The 16,221-nt window shown below is 47.9% G+C and overlaps 2 protein-coding genes across 2 annotated transcripts in view; both read right to left on the minus strand.

Moving 5' to 3' along the window:
* Positions 1–14,960, minus strand: part of LOC122939866 (gastrula zinc finger protein XlCGF66.1-like) — a 38,772-nt gene extending 23,812 nt beyond the window's left edge. Inside the window, exons 1-2 of the mRNA XM_044296062.1 lie at positions 14,875–14,960; positions 5,774–5,897 (exon numbers count right to left, since the gene is read on the minus strand). The gene's annotated coding sequence lies outside the window, so the exon portion shown is untranslated. The remainder of the gene's footprint in view (positions 1–5,773; positions 5,898–14,874) is intronic.
* The window catches only part of LOC122939848 (zinc finger protein 585A-like), a 126,032-nt gene that overhangs the window by 87,834 nt on the left and 21,977 nt on the right, over positions 1–16,221 (minus strand). The window lies entirely within an intron of this gene.

Genomic DNA, 16,221 nt, shown 5'->3' on the forward strand with positions numbered 1-16,221 from the left:
CTCTTTCCCTTTTATGTGGACTGCCGACAGAGATAGATGTTTCTGTTCCGCTAACTGAAAGATCTGGTGACAGAGTGTTGCCAGAGAAGGTACCCTTGTTCCGCCTTGATGGTTGATGTATGCCACTGTAGTCAAGTTGTCCGAGTATAAAATTATGTTCCTGAAGGATATGTCCGGAGCTATCGCTCTTAGGGCCATCTCTACTGCTTTTAATTCTTTGAAGTTTGAGGTGGCTTTCCTGGTTTTCAAATCCCACCTCCCTTGCCAACCTTTGTTCTCTGAGTGGGCCCCCCAACCCCACGGGCTGGCATCCGTTGTTAATACTATCGGATCCTGAAAGGACCATGGTACTCCAGCTGAGAGATTCTCTGTCACAGTCCACCAAAGGAGAGACACTCTCGCCTCTGCGGATAAGTGGAAAATCCGGTCCTGCTTGCGGCCGTCCCATTGGCGCAGGATGCATGATTGTAGCTTCCTTGTGTGGGCCTGCGCATATAGGACTGCTGGAAAGGTTGCTGTCAGGTGGCCCAGCACCGCCATTGCCCTCCTGAACGAGCAGAGGTAGGATCTGAAAAGATCCCAAACATGCTCCCTGATGGAGAATATCCTGGCGGACGGGAGGAAGGACTTTTCTACTCGGGAGTCTAACAGGATGCCTAAAAATACACAGTTCTGAGATGGTGTTAGGCAAGACTTTACCCAATTTATTTTGAACCAGGCCTTCCTTGGTCTGGGAAATAAACAGGAAGTCGTCTAAATATGGCAGCAACGGAACCCCTGACAACCTTAGAAAGGAGGCATTTTCCGCAATCACTTTGGTGAAGATTCTGGGGGCTTGAGAAACCCCAAACGGCAGGGCTCTGTATTGCAGGTGCAGACATTCCCCCTGAACCCAGACTGCTGTCCTCAAATATTTTTGGGAGGACACATGAATTGGCACGTGGTAGTAAGTCCAGAGTCGCCATCCAGCAATCCTTTGATAGGAGATCTATGGCCGATCTTATGGTCTCCATACTGCCCTTCTCTGCCTGCGGAACCGGGACAACCACCCCTTTTTGCAGAAGCAGCAGGACCTCTGACTCTAAGGCTTGTCTTTTGACTAGATCCTTGGGGTAATCTGTCAGAATGAACGAATCCCGGGGATGGGACAGGAGCTCCAGCCGGAACCCCTCTCCAATCCCTCCCAAGATCCAGCCGTTCTTGGTTATGTTTTTCCAGGCTGGGAGAAAGAGAGACAATCTTCCCCCTACCTGGGGTTCGGCGTCATTGCTTATCTTTGGGTCTTGTATCCTGGGATTTAAAAAGGAAACCTCCGGATTTCTTAGGAAATTTATCCTTTTCCCTTCTATCATACTGCCTACCCTTTTGCCTTTTACCTTGGTATCTGCGAAAAAAGGGAGGGCGTTGAGGAGCTGGAAAACCCTTCTTTTTGTCCGAGGCTTTTTCAAGTATATCGTCGAGGGAAGATCCAAAGAGCCTGTCACCCTCACAGGGGATAGAGCATAACCTAGCCTTAGAACCCTGATCAGCTTTCCAGGACTTCAGCCAAATAGCTCTTCTAGCCGCATTGGACATAGCGGATGATCTGGCTGAGAACCTAACTATATCCGTGGAGGCATCGGCTAAAAAAATCGACGGCCTTCAAAAAGGTGGGAAGGGAGGCCAAAACCTCTTCTCTTGGCTTCTTCTCACTGAGATGCTGTTCTAGCTGTTCCAGCCAGATATGCAGTGACCTAGAGACCCATGACGCTGCAACCGCTGGTCTCAAGCAGGTAGAGGATGATTCCCAGGCCTTTTTTAAGTAAAAGTCCGCTTTTTTATCCAGAGGATCAGACAGGCTACCTAGATCATCAAACGGTAGCGCAGATTTTTTTGCAATCTTCGCCACCGGAGCGTCAACCGTAGGGGCCTTGTCCCAACAGGCTGCTACTTTCTCATCAAAAGGATATTTCCTTTTAACGGAGCTTGGGATAAAAAACTTCCTATCAGGATTCTTCCATTCTTTTTTAATTAATGGCTGAACGTTCTCGTGAATGGTGAAAACCCTCTGCTTTCTGGGACCTAACCCCTGAAAGGCAATATCTGTTGTCGACTTAGCCTGTTTCGCCTCTTCTAACTGCATAGTTGCTCTGACTGCTTTAAGGAGGTTTTGGGTATCTTCGGGTGAGAAATAGGAACCCCCTGTTTCTTCCTCTGCTGACGAAGCAGCGTCATTAGAGAGTAACTGGCCTGCTTCTCTCTCTTCCATGTCAGACTGGTCTATATCCGAATCCCTAATATCCGGAGATTTTTCCGGAGACCGCGGGCGATTTTTACTCAAGGATCTTAAGGAGGCTTTCACCTCAGATCTTATTAAAGATCGCATATTCCTAGAAAGGCTCTGGGATTCCTCCACCACCAATTTATCGATACATGGGGTGCATAACGGCTTAGAATAGGAGGAAGCTAGGGGGGCCTTACATCCTGCACACTCCTTATGCTTCGTCTTAGAGGCCGCTTTTTGGGGGGTCTTTGCCACCTACACAAATCAAGCAGATAACACCCCATTAGTAAGAAAAAGGTACATCTCACCAAAGATCCTTTTCTTTTAGCCCCCACTCCTCAGGACTAGTACCGGACTCGCAGGCCTTGAGGGTTCCAGGGGTTCGGCGTGTCCGTCTGCAGGCTCTGACATCCTTGCTGGAACCAAGAGCTTCTTCAGCACCACACTGTGTGTCACATCAGCCGGCTGGGTTCCCCCCCTCTGCCCCATTTATATTTTAAGGACGCGCCGGGGCACACATCAGCGCTGAACCCGACTTCCTGGTCAAGCCCCGCCCCCCCGTTTCAGGGCGCACGCATGCGCAGACGCCCCCTCTGACGCCGACAGGAAGACGGGCAACCCCGGAAGTAAGGAGGGAAGCCGCCAGAACACGGCCACAGCGGCTCCCTCAGGCCAGCGCCGGGATGTGGGGGAAGAAGGAGCTCAGACTTACAGGCAGCAGCCCCGGAGAGCATAACGCCACCTGGGGGAGGCCACCCACCGGATAAGAACCTGGGCCTCCCCCCGGCTGCAGGTGAGAACCGACGTGAAGTCTTCCCAGGGACTTCCTATCCGGAGGACAGGAAACCTGAACTGGTGCTTGGTGGGGGTGTGAACCTTTTATCTTCTCAGGTTTCCTGTCCCGGATGGGAGGTCCCTGGTCGCATGGGGTGTCGTCATGGGTGAGGGGAAAAAATGTTGTAGTGTCTCCATAGTCTAAGAGCCATAGTTTTTTCAGTTTTTCGGCGATTATCTTAAGTAGGGTCTCATTATTTGCTGGATGAGATGACGGTTAGATTGGCACTATTTTGGGGTGCATATGACTTTTTGATTGCTTGCTATTACACTTTTAGTGACGTACTATGGTTTTTTTTTTACACTCTTTTTATTTTTTATTTTTTTACGGTGGTCACCTGAGGGGTTAGATATTTTTATAGAGCCGGTCGATACGGACGCGTCGATACCTAATATGTATACTTTTTTATTTATTTAAGTTTTAGTGTTTCCATAGTCTAAGAGCCATAGTTTTTTCAGTTTTTGGGCGATTATCTTGGGTAGGGTATGATTTTTGCGGGATGAGATGACGGTTTGATTGGTACTATTTTGGCGTGCATGCGACTTTTTTGATCACTTTTTATTACCTTTTTTGGGAAGTAAAGTGGGCAAAATTTAAATTTTCTCATAGTTTTTTTTTTTATGGCGTTCACCGTGCGAGAAAAGTAACATGACCGTTTTATAGATCAGGTCATTACGGACACGGCAATACCTAATATGTGTAGTGTTTTTTTATCTTAACTTTTGTCACTTTTTAAAAAAAAATTGGACCCAGACCCACTTGGTTCTTGAAGATCCAGTGGGTCTGATGTCTGTATAATATAGTACAGTACACTATATAGGGTACTGTACTGTATTTTACTTACACTTTGTCTGAACAGATCTATGCCTTTAGCACAGATCTGGTCAGCACCATGGACAGCAGGATGCCTGATAAGGCGTCCTGTTGCCATGGGAACCTTCCCCGTCTGCTCAGTTGTAGCCAAAACTGCGCAGACGGGGAAGGGTAAGGACGGGGCTGCCGGGGGTGCTATCTGGGGGCTCTCAAGGCACAGCAGCCCCCGATGGGAGAGGGATGGTGCTCCCTGAGCTGTTAACCTTTTCCATACAGTGGTCTGTACAGACCGCGGTATGGAAAGGGTTAAACTGCTGACATCGCATCACCGATGTCAGCAGTTTATACCAGGGTGTCAGCAATGTGCCGACACCCTGGTATACCACTGCAGACCAATGATTATTCAACGGGAGGCGGGCGGGGGATCGCGATCCCGCCTGCCGCACCGCCTGCCTCAGTGTAGAGGTCCAACTCCCAACACCCCTGAACAATCAGAAGGTGGCGCTTATACAGATACATGTATATGTGGCTACACAACATTTTTAATGACATGCTAATATGAAAGCATTCAGATCCAGGTGCTGGTTTGAAAAATGTAAAATGTTTCCAATAAAGTTTGTATAATCGCTGTGCTTCTTTTCTTTGGTCTCCCTAATGCATTTTTGGGACATATTATTCCCTGTTTCAGCTGCATAGCTAGATGCATTTCACTCAGAAGATGGCAGCGTATCACATCTGTGATATCTGCCACCACTGTATTGCTGTGATGTCCATTTCCTTACTTCACACTATGTTTGTTTTCAGCTCCGGACCTCACAGGAAGAAGAAAAAAAAAAAGAAAAAAAAAAAGAAAAAAAAAAAAAAAAAAAAAGGGAGGATTACATCACACTTAGGCTAGTTTCACAGTAGCGGCAGTGGAGTCCTGCAGGCTGTGTCCGCGGGTGAACAGCCTGTCGGATCCGTCCTGCTGCTAGTTCACGTGTGCCCCCTGACTGCCGCTCTGTCCCCATTGACTATAATGTGGTTGGGCGGAGTTCCGGCAGCAGCACGGCATTGCATGGTGAAAGGCAGCCGGACTAAAAGTCCACAACAGGGACATCCACGGCGTCACCCAACAAGAGGGACATCCACGGCGTCCCCCCACAACAAGGACATCCACGGCGTCCCCCCACAACAGGGACATCCACGGCGTCCCCCCACAACAGGGACATCCACGGCGTCCCCCCACAACAGAGACATCCACGGCGTCCCCCCACGGCGTCCCCTCAGCCCTTTCTAGTAGCCAGGGCTGATGGATTGCAGGGTGGTCGTAACCATGGAAACGAAAAGTGTATATTGAGATAGAAAAATGAATCCAGCCAGCATAAGAAGCAATATGGATAATAACAATACATTAGAAATGCCTTGTATTAACTTTCTCGCCATAACAAATGCCACTTGCTGAAGTGAGACAAACCCTTTAAAGGGAACCTGTCACCAGTTTTATGGTGTCCTAACTAAGGGCAACATAAATAAGTGACTGATTCTCTTAGCAAAATGCTGGGTCACTTTCTTTAATTGACCCAGTCAATCTGACAACATAAATATTCATGGACTCCTGACTCTCCCCGCCTACCGGCTGCAGAATGACAGTTATTTTCAATATAAATCAGCAGCCGGTGGGCAGGGGAGTGGCTATAGCTCTGAATTAAATACACGCTGGACTCCAATCAGCTCATTAGCATGCGGCATCTTTGTGTGTGTATTATGAAGTAACACCAGTGAGTGACTACATCTAAGGCACTTTCTAGAAGTTAATGATTGTATATAATTAGTTAGATTATAATCAAATATCCACATGACGGGTTCCCTTTACCACTTACTCAGGCGGGGCGTGTCCTCCTCTTCCTCTGACAATCCTTCACCATGGAGCATCCAGTGTTCCTATTTCTACCGCCATGTGCAGGAGTCAGGCACCAGGATGTGCTGCAGGAGGAAGCAAAGGACCTGTGATGATGTCATGACCATGTGATCATGTGTGGGAGGAGTCAGGCTGCAGGCTGTGCTGCAGGAGGAAGCAAAGGACCTGTGATGATGTCATAACCATGTGATCATGTGTAGGAGGAGTCAGGCACCAGGCTGTGCTGCAGGAGGAAGCAAAGGACCTGTAATGATTTCATAACATGTGATCACGTGTGGGAGGAGTTAGGCTCCAGGCAGTGCTGCAGGAGGAAGTAAAGGACCTGATGATGTCATGACCATGTGATCATGTATGGGAGGAGTCAGGCCCTAGGCTGTGCTGCAAGAGGAAGTAAAGGACCTGTAATGATGTCATAACCATGTGATCACGTGTGGGAGGAGTTAGGCTCTAGGCTGTGCTGCAGGAGGAAGTAAAGGACCTGTGATGATGTCATGACCATGTGATCATGTATGGGAGGAGTCAGGCCCTAGGCTGTGCTGCAATAGGAAGTAAAGGACCTGTGATGATGTCATCACCATGTGATCACGTGTGGGAGGAATTATGGAAATCACATGACCAGGTTTATCTGCTCTGTGTATGCAGTTTATAATTCCAGTGTATGTAACTGAGCTGTATGTGTGTGATGTGTAAGTAGCTGGGCAGGGCTGTATTGTGTAATGGCTGTATAGCTGAGCTGTATGTGTGTGATGTGTAAGTAGTTGGGCAGGGCTGTATTGTGTAATGGCTGTATAGCTGAGATGTATGTGTGTGATGTGTAAATAGTTGAGGAGGGCTGTATTGTGTAATGGCTGTATAGCTGAGCTGTATGTGTGTGATGTGTAAGTAGTTGGGCTGTATTGTGTAATGGCTGTATAGCAGAGCTGTATGTGTGTGATGTGTAAGTAGTTTGGCAGGGCTGTATTGTGTAATGGCTGTATAGCTGAGCTGTATGTGTGTGATGTGTAAGTAGTTGGGCAGGGCTGTATTGTGTAATGGCTGTATAGCTGAGCTGTATGTGTGTGATGTGTAAGTAGTTGGGCAGGGCTGTATTGTGTAATGGCTGTATAGCTGAGCTGTATGTGTGTGATGTGTAAGTAGTTGGGCAGGGCTGTATTGTGTAATGGCTGTATAGCTGAGCTGTATGTGTGTGATGTGTAAGTAGTTTGGCAGGGCTGTATTGTGTAATGGCTGTATAGCTGAGCTGTATGTGTGTGATGTGTAAGTAGTTGGGCAGGGCTGTATTGTGTAATGGCTGTATAGCTGAGCTGTATGTGTGTGATGTGTAAGTAGTTGGGCAGGGCTGTATTGTGTAATGGCTGTATAGCTGAGCTGTATGTGTGTGATGTGTAAGTAGTTGGGCAGGGCTGGATTGTGTAATGGATGTGTAGCTGAGCTGTATGTGTGTGATGTGTAAGTAGTTAGGCAGGGCTGGATTGTGTAATGGATGTATAGCCGAGCTGTATGTGTGTGATGTGTAAGTAGTTGGGCAGGGCTGGATTGTGTAATGGCTGTATAGCTGAGCTGTATGTGTGTGATGTGTAAGTAGTTGGGCAGGGCTGTATTGTGTAATGGCTGTATAGCTGAGTTGTATGTGTGATGTGTAAGTAGTTGGGCAGGGCTGTATTGTGTAATGGCTGTATAGCTGTGCTGTTTGTGTGTGTTGTGTAAGTAGCTGGGCAGGGCTGTATGTGTAATGGCTGTATAGCTGTGCTGTATGTGTGTGATGTGTAAGTACCTGGGCAGGGCTGTATTGTGTAATGGCTGTATAGCTGAGCTGTGTGTGTGTGATGTGTAAGTAGTTGGGCAGGGCTGTATAGCTGAGCTGTATGTCTGTGAACTGATGTGTAAGTAGTAGGGCAGGGCTGTATTGTGTAATGGCTGTATAGCTGAGCTGTATGTGTGTGATGTGTAAGTAGTTGGGCAGGGCTGTATTGTGTAATGGCTGTATAGCTGAGCTGTATGTGTGTGATGTGTAAGTAGTTGGGCAGGGCTGTATTGTGTAATGGCTGTATAGCTGAGCTGTATGTGTGATGTGTAAGTTGTTGGGCAGGGCTGTATTGTGTAATAGCTGTATAGCTGAGCTGTATGTGTGTGATGTGTAAGTAGTTGGGCAGGGCTGTATTGTGTAATGGCTGTATAGCTGAGCTGTGTGTGATGTGTAAGTAGTTGGGCAGGGCTGTATTGTGTAATGGCTGTATAGCTGAGCTGTGTGTGATGTGTGAGTAGTTGGGCAGGGCTGTATTGTGTAATGGCTGTATAGCTGAGCTGTGTGTGATGTGTAAGTAGTAGGGCAGGGCTGTATTGTGTAATGGCTGTATTAAATTGAGACCGATATATGTTTTGACATTACTTATGACCCATATTCCTAAATATTTACATTTATAATTGGTATTCTGGCTAAACTGACCGGAGCCCCGCGGGGAGTCAATGGGAGCAATGCAGATTTGGACCAATTGATGGAGAACCCTGAGAAAACCCCAAACCTGTCAATGATACTCATTACTGGGGGCAGACATTCCGTTATTTTATCCACAAATAATAAAAGGTCATCTGCGCAAAGAGCTACCTTCTCTTCCAGACCCCCATGTTTGAATCCCTGAACTGTATTGGAGCCTCTTAAAATGGCCGCCAAAGGTTCTATTGCAACCGCGAATAGCAGCGGGGATAACGGGCACCCCTGCCTGGTTCCTCTGTCCAGACAAAAGCTACTGGGTAACTCGTTGTTAACTCTGATTCTAGCAACCGGGGAGGAGGACAAAAACTGAACCAAACCTGTGAAGATGGGTCCAAATCCCACAGCAGCCAATCTGTTCTAGAAACAAATGCCTGAAGAGGGCCACACTTGTGTAGAAATTGTCCACATAAAGATGGTACCCCTTGCCAAATAAGGGTGACACCAAGTCCCAGACTATCTTCCCACTGCTCCCCAGGTAGTCAGGGCAACCGACCGGCTCCAGGGTCTGATCTTTTCCCTCATAGATCCGAAATTTGTGGGTATAGCCTGTGGCCCTTTCACAGAGCTTATACAATTTGACCCCACACCGGGCGCGCTTGCTTGGGATGTATTGTTGTCACGGAAGGTGTACAGGAAAGAAGACCATGCAAAATGAATATATGACTCACTGGATCCAAAACTATAGAACAAAAGGGAGACCCCTGCATCAGACCTGGCTCTCTCCCTGTCTGCTCAGCCTATGCAAAAATCCCAATGGTGGATGATCGCATATCCACGTACCTCGACTATATACCACCTGAACACCCTACAATAGTGAGTGGTCACGACCACCGGCTCCCTACACTAGACACGGAGGGAGTCAGGGTCACCTAAATGACAGGGAGTCAGGGTCACAAATAAATGTACAGCACTTATCTTGTAGAAGGCTGGAAGATAGGATCAGCATGCACACACACTCCAGGAAGTTGTATAAGCCGCACACTAATGCATTATGGGGAGGAATTTAAAGGGGTGCAATCAGTCCAACTACATGACAGCTGAGAGAGGCTAACGAGATGAGGAACTGAAATTCAAAACAAAGAAAACTCAAGGAGGAGGTTCTGAAAGGCTTCTGTCAGAGCTTCTCAGCTGTCTGGTTGTGACAGTACCCCTCCCTCTACGAGTGGACTCCGGACACTCAGAGCCCACCTTCTCAGGATGGGACCTATAGAAAGCCCTGATGAGACGAGTGGTCTTAATGTCTGTTACTGGGACCCATATCCTCTCCTCAGGACCATAACCCTCCCAATGAACGAGGTACTGGAGAGAACCACGGACAACACGAGAATCCACAATCCTAGAGACCTGAAATTCAAGATTACCATCAACCATAATCGGAGGAGGAGGCAAAGGCGAGGGTACAATGGGTTGAACATAAGGTTTTAATAAGGACTTATGAAAAACATTATGGATCTTCCAAGTCTGAGGAAGATCAAGACGGTAGGCAACAGGATTGATGACAGACAGGATTTTGTAAGGCCCAATAAACCTAGGTCCCAACTTCCAGGAGGGAACCTTCAATTTGATATTCTTGGTAGACAACCACACCAGATCACCAACATTCAGGTCCAGACCAGGCACACGTCTCTTATCTGCCACACGCTTATATCTCTCACTCATGCTCTTTAGATTATCCTGAATCTTTTGCCAAATAGAAGACAAAGACGAGGAGAATCTGTCCTCATCAGGTAAACCAGAAGACCCCTCTCCCGAGAAAGTCCCAAACTGCGGATGAAACCCATATGCACCAAAAAATGGTGACTTATCAGAGGACTCCTGACGACGGTTATTTAAAGCAAACTCAGCAAGGGACAAAAAAAGAACACCAATCCTCCTGATTCTCCGCCACAAAACAGCGCAGATATGTCTCCAGATTCTGATTGACGCGCTCTGTCTGGCCATTCGACTGCGGGTGGAAACAGAAGAGAATAACAACCGAACCCCCAAGCGAGAACAGAAAGCCTTCCAGAATCTGTAAACAAACTGCGTGCCCCTATCAGAGACTATGTCTGAAGGAATACCATGCAATTTGACAATGTGATCAATAAATGCCTGCGCCAGCGTCTTAGCATTGGGCAAACCAGGAAAAGGGATGAAATGCACCATTTTGCTAAAACGGTCCACCACCACCAGAATCACAGTCTTCCCCGAGGAACGAGGCAGGTCCGTTATGAAGTCCATGGACAGATGTGTCCAAGGACGGGAAGGAATGGGTAAGGGAAGGAGAGGACCTGATGGCCGTGAATGAGAGACTTTGGCACGAGCGCAAGTCTCACAGGCTGCCACAAAACCCTCAACCGACTTACGAAGCGCAGGCCACCAGAATCTCCGAGCGATGAGATCCACTGTGGCTCTTGCCCCCGGGTGCCCAGCAAGGACCGTATCGTGGTGTTCCTTAAAAATCTTGTGTCTTAAAGCGAGAGGCACAAACAACCTCCCAGGAGGACAAAGATCAGGAGCCTCTGACTGGGCTGCCTGCACCTCTGCCTCCAAAGCAGGAAAAAGAGCAGAGACCACCACACCTTCAGCCAAAATGGCACCCGGGTCTTCAAAATTCCCACCTCCCAGAAAACAACGTGACAGGGCATCTGCCTTCACATTCTTAACCCCAGGGCAGAGCGTGACAACAAAATTAAACCTTGAAAAGAACAAAGACCATCTGGCCTGTCTCGGGTTCAGACGCTTGGCTGACTCCAAGTAGGCCAGATTTTTATGGTCAGTAAACACAGTAATAGGGTGTCTGGCTCCCTCTAGCCAATGGCGCCATTCCTCAAAAGCCAACTTGATGGCCAACAATTCCCTATCTCCCACATCGTAATTTCTCTCTGCGGAGGAGAGTTTCTTCGAGAAAAAGGCACACGGTCGCCATTTGGCAGGAGAGGAACCCTGAGACAAGACCGCACCCACCTCAGAAGCATCAACCTTAACTATTAAGGGTAGAGAAATATCAGGTTGTACCAAGATGGGAGCGGAAGCAAAACTCTCCTTGATATTAGAAAAGGCCTTACGCGCCTCTACCGACCAGGAAGAAAAATCTACCCCCTTTCTGGTTATATCAGTGAGTGGTTTAACAATAGAGAAATAATTCAAAATAAACTTCCTGTAATAATTGGCAAAGCCCAAAAAACGCATCAGCGCCTTCTGATTCTCAGGAAGCTCCCACTCAAGCACAGCGCGGACCTTCTCGGGGTCCATGCGAAAACCAGAGGCGGAGAGAAGAAACCCCAGAAATTGAATGGATGATCGCATATCCACGTACCTCGACTATATACCACCTGAACACCCTACAATATTGAGGGGACACGACCACCGGCTCCCTACACTAGACACGGAGGGAGTCAGGGTCACCTGGGATCCAGCAAACAGAAAATCACAAATAAATGTACAGCACTTATCTTCTAGAAGGCTGGAAGATAGGATCAGCATGCACACACACTCCAGGAAGTTGTATAAGCCGCACACTAATGCATTATGGGGAGGAATTTAAAGGGGTGCAATCAGTCCAACTACATGACAGCTGAGAGAGGCTATTGAGATGAGGAACTGAAATTCAAAACAAAGAAAACTCAAGGAGGAGGTTCTCAAAGGCTTCTGTCAGAGCTTCTCAGCTGTCTGGTTGTGAAAATTGATTGAAGCCAAGGCGCCCGGTAAAATGTATTAGGGACTCGTCTACGCAGATGTTTTGCTCTGGGGTATACAAATCTGCAAATTTCAGGTTGAAGTGGTCTATGAGGGGCCGAATTTTGTGGAGCTGGTCAAAAGCTGGGTGGCCTCTGGGACGGGAGGTGGTGTTGTCGCTAAAGTGCAGGAAACGCAGGATGGCCTCAAATCGTGCCCTGGACATGGCAGCAGAGAACATGGGCATGTGATGAATTGGGTTTGTGGACCAATATGACCGCAATTCATGCATTTTGGTTAGACCCATGTTGAGGAGAAGGCCCAGAAAAGTTTTAATTTCGGAAACTTGGACTGGTTTCCACCGGAAAGGCTGGGCATAATAGCTTCCCGGGTTGGTGGTTATAAATTGTGTGGCATACCGGTTTGTTTCTGCCACGACTATGTCCAAGAGCTCCGCAGTCAAGAACAGCTCAAAAAATCCCAGGGCCGAACCGTTCTGAGCTGTCTCAACCCAAACTCCAGACTGGGCGGTTAAAGGGGGAACTAATGGTGCGGTGGAAGTTGGGGACTGGCAATCAGGATTTGCCAGCACCTCACGGATTCTAGGGGGTCTACGGCCTGTCTGTGTGGTGGCTGCGACTGGGTAACTACTGCACGTGCCACCGTACCAGCTTTAACTGCCCTTCTGGTGCTCGCCACTTCACCATGTTCTACGGCAGTGCTGGTACTAGGTCCAGGGAGGGCTGCGCTGCTGGTGTATGCCTCACTGCGTAATCCGACAGCGCCAGCCCCACTCTGCTGCCCTTGAAGCGGATCCTGCGCAAGCTGTGGTCTAGCGACACGGGGCCGGGTACACCTGGTGCTATCAGGGACCTCAACCTCCTCGTCCGAACTTTGGGTCAGACTGCCACTGCTTTCTACAGGTTCATATTCTGACCCGCTGGATTCGTCAGATGAGGGTTCCCGTTCCTCATCCGACTGGGTCAGAAGCCTGTAGGCCTCTTCTGAAGAATACCCCCTGTTTGACATTTGGACTACTAAATTTAGGGGTATTCTTTGAGACTACCCAAGAAAAAAAGCAAGCCTGTCTTACAAATGGGAGGCTAGCGAAGTACCGGAGGCCGCTGCGGTTGATAAAAAATATCCAAACAGATTTTTTTTATCGACGCAGCGCTTGTAAAGTGATTGTACAGTGATCAAAAAAAAAAAAATTTTTGTCACTGCGGCGGGGCGGGCGTGGGTGAACGCACGTGTGGGCGACCGATCAGGCCTGATCGGGCAAACACTGCGTTTTGGGTGGAGGGCGAACCTAAAGTGACACTAATACTATTATAGATCTGACTGTGATCAGTTTTGATCACTTCCAGATACTATAAAAGTACAAATGCTGATTAGTGATACGCTAATCAGCGAATCAGTGACTGCGGTGCGGTGGGCTGGGCGCTAACCGATCGCTAAACTACCTAACCAAGGGGCCTAAACTCTCCTAAAACCTAACAGTCAATACCAGTGAAAAAAAAAGTGACAGTTTACACTGATCACTTTTTTCCTTTCACTAGGTGATTGACAGGGGCGATCAAAGGGTTAATTGGGGTGCAGGGGGGTGATCTGGAGCTAAGTGTGTGGTGTTTGGTGCTACTCACTGTGATTCCTGCTCCTCTGCTGAGACCAACCGACCAAAAGGACCAGCAGAGGAGCAGGGAAGCCATTTAACACATTATATTTACTACTATGATGTGTTAGATGGCTTCTGATTGGATTTTTTTTAAATCATCAGCTTGCCAGCCACGATCATTAGCTGGCAAGCTGATGACGTGACCCCCCTCGAACAAATGCCGGCCCGCGATGCGCATGTGCGGGCCGGCTAATCGCATCATCTCGCGTCTCGCGAGATGACGCATCCGTGCGTGACTCTGCCTGCAGCTGCCGCCTCTGGACCACGAGCCTGCGTTAGGCGGTCCGGAGGCGGTTAAAGTTTCACTAATTTCAAGTTGTACTTTTTTAAGTACATCATGGTACATTTTTGGGATAGCTACAGATGAAAAATATTTTCTATCTGGAATTTCATAACGGGGATTAAGTGTTTTGATCATGTTATGGAATGGTTCTTTTTGTACTGTATACATTGGCATCATATCTTTAACCAGCCATTTAGTGATGGCGTGTGTACATTTTTTCCATTCTGGGGAACAGCGGTCATATGGACGTCTTTTGTCCCACATTTCTTTAATATTTGTTGTTGGTTGTGTTAGCTGACCTTTGTCAGAATCACACAGCCTTTTTCCTCTACCTATTTTTTAATGGATTTTATATATTTTTTTCAATTCAGTTACTATTTGGTACTCTTTTGAGTAATGGAATTGTAAGTGGAAGGTCAAATTTGATGTATTACCACCCTTGGCTTTTACGTTTCCTACATTGGCGGCAAATTGGATCACCATCAACTATACTGTTCTCCCCGCCCCCAGCATCCCTTTTTTCAAAACCCCAAAATTTCCATACTGGAGCTGAGCAATTTGGTTTTACTACAACTGGTAGTACAACTACTGGTAGAAGAACTAGAACACCTTGACTGCTGGAAGTCTGGCTCTGATGAATCTGAGTTGTCTGACTGTTGCTGGCCATGTTTCTCCTTTTTCACGGTATTCTGGTAATGGTCACGGTCACCTTGTGGACAGTGGACTAACCGTTGTCCTTGATCTATGATGTAGTGGTATACTAGTCTCATTCTATCTATTTGGTGCTTGCTGGTTAGTTAACATTCCTATAAAAACAAAAAGATAAAACTTCTTTGTAAAAAAATTTCTTATGGCTCTCTAGACTGTCATTACACAGTCTAGTGTCAAATCTGCTTTACTGTCTAGTTACTAAGATTGTTGCATCTTTTGATTTTGTTTAGGATTATTACTTACTGAGATATTCTCTGCTTTCCGGGTGAAGCTCAAGTGCCAACTGTTCAACATGCAGCAAATTTGGTGACAGAGACGGGATCCCTTTCACTGTCCTCCTGTCTGGTGGTGGGTGTCTGACTGGTGGCCGTGGTCCTCAATCCTCCTCGGTCAGTGGGCTGGGGAGGCCGTCTGTGTCTGGTACAAGGAGACAAGACACTATAGTCCTTCTGACTGACTCTTTATTCTTGCAATCGTTGCGGGTCCAAATTTGGTACCCTCAACGATTAACACTTTTGATATGTCATATAGTGACGTATCAAAAGTGTTGAAGTGCAGGTACTAACTTACTAGGAATTATTACTTACTGAGATATTCTCTGTTTTCCGGGAGAAGCTCAAGTGCCAACAACACGCAGCAAATTTGGTGACAGTTGGATCCCCTTCCCTTTCACTGTCCTCACTCCTATCTGGTGGTGGGTGTCTGACTGGTGGCCATGCCCGTGGTCCTCGTCCTCCTCAATCCTCCTCGGTCAGTCAGGGGAAGGCAGAGCGGGCTGGGGAGGCGGCGGCCCTCTGTGTCTGGCAGCTGGCTCAGCCTCAGGCTTGCTATACTAAAGGCTAGAAGGAGACATATACTGTTTGTATGGTGGCAATAGGAGACATTATACGTATGGCAGGAGGCTACAAATAGTAGACTCCGCTCCTCCCATACAGTATGTCTCCTTGTTGCATATGCCATACAGTAGGTTTCCTTGTGGACTCCGACTGAGTCCTGACTCCTGAGTCACTCACTCCCAGTCCCAACTTAGTTGACCATCATGTGTACAGTTCACTACTGTAATATCTCCTTGTTGCTTTTCCCCCATAGTATGGGGGGCAGCCAGCCGCCAGCGGGCCTCAAAAAGATGAAACATTATATACTACATGGCTGGGAGGATCGATGTGGGGCGACGGGCCACCAGGAGAGATACTGCATGGGCTGTGGCCCAGCTGGTGGGGTGGGAATGCTGGGCAAAGGCAGAAAAAGGGTCCAAAAGCAGTCACTTGCCGGGGCTGGCAATCGTCCAGTCCAGACGCCAGCCAGGGGACTCAGGACTCGGAGACATTATACTTTCTGGACTACTATACTAGGGGCCACAAGGGGACGTTATACTGTATGGGGCAGCCAGCCACGCCCACAAGGAGACATTATACTGTATGGGGGGCCACAAGGAGATGTTATACTGTATGGGGGGCCATAAGGAGACATTATACTGTAAGGGGGGCCACAAGGAGACGTTATACTGTAAGGGGGGCCACAAGGAGCGCAGCCGCAAGGAGACATTACATACAGCTGCCCTCCATGTCTTATGGCTACCTGTGTGACTGT

The sequence above is a fragment of the Bufo gargarizans genome, chromosome 6, assembly GCF_014858855.1.
Source record: "Bufo gargarizans isolate SCDJY-AF-19 chromosome 6, ASM1485885v1, whole genome shotgun sequence".
NCBI classification, from domain to species: Eukaryota; Metazoa; Chordata; class Amphibia; order Anura; family Bufonidae; genus Bufo; species Bufo gargarizans.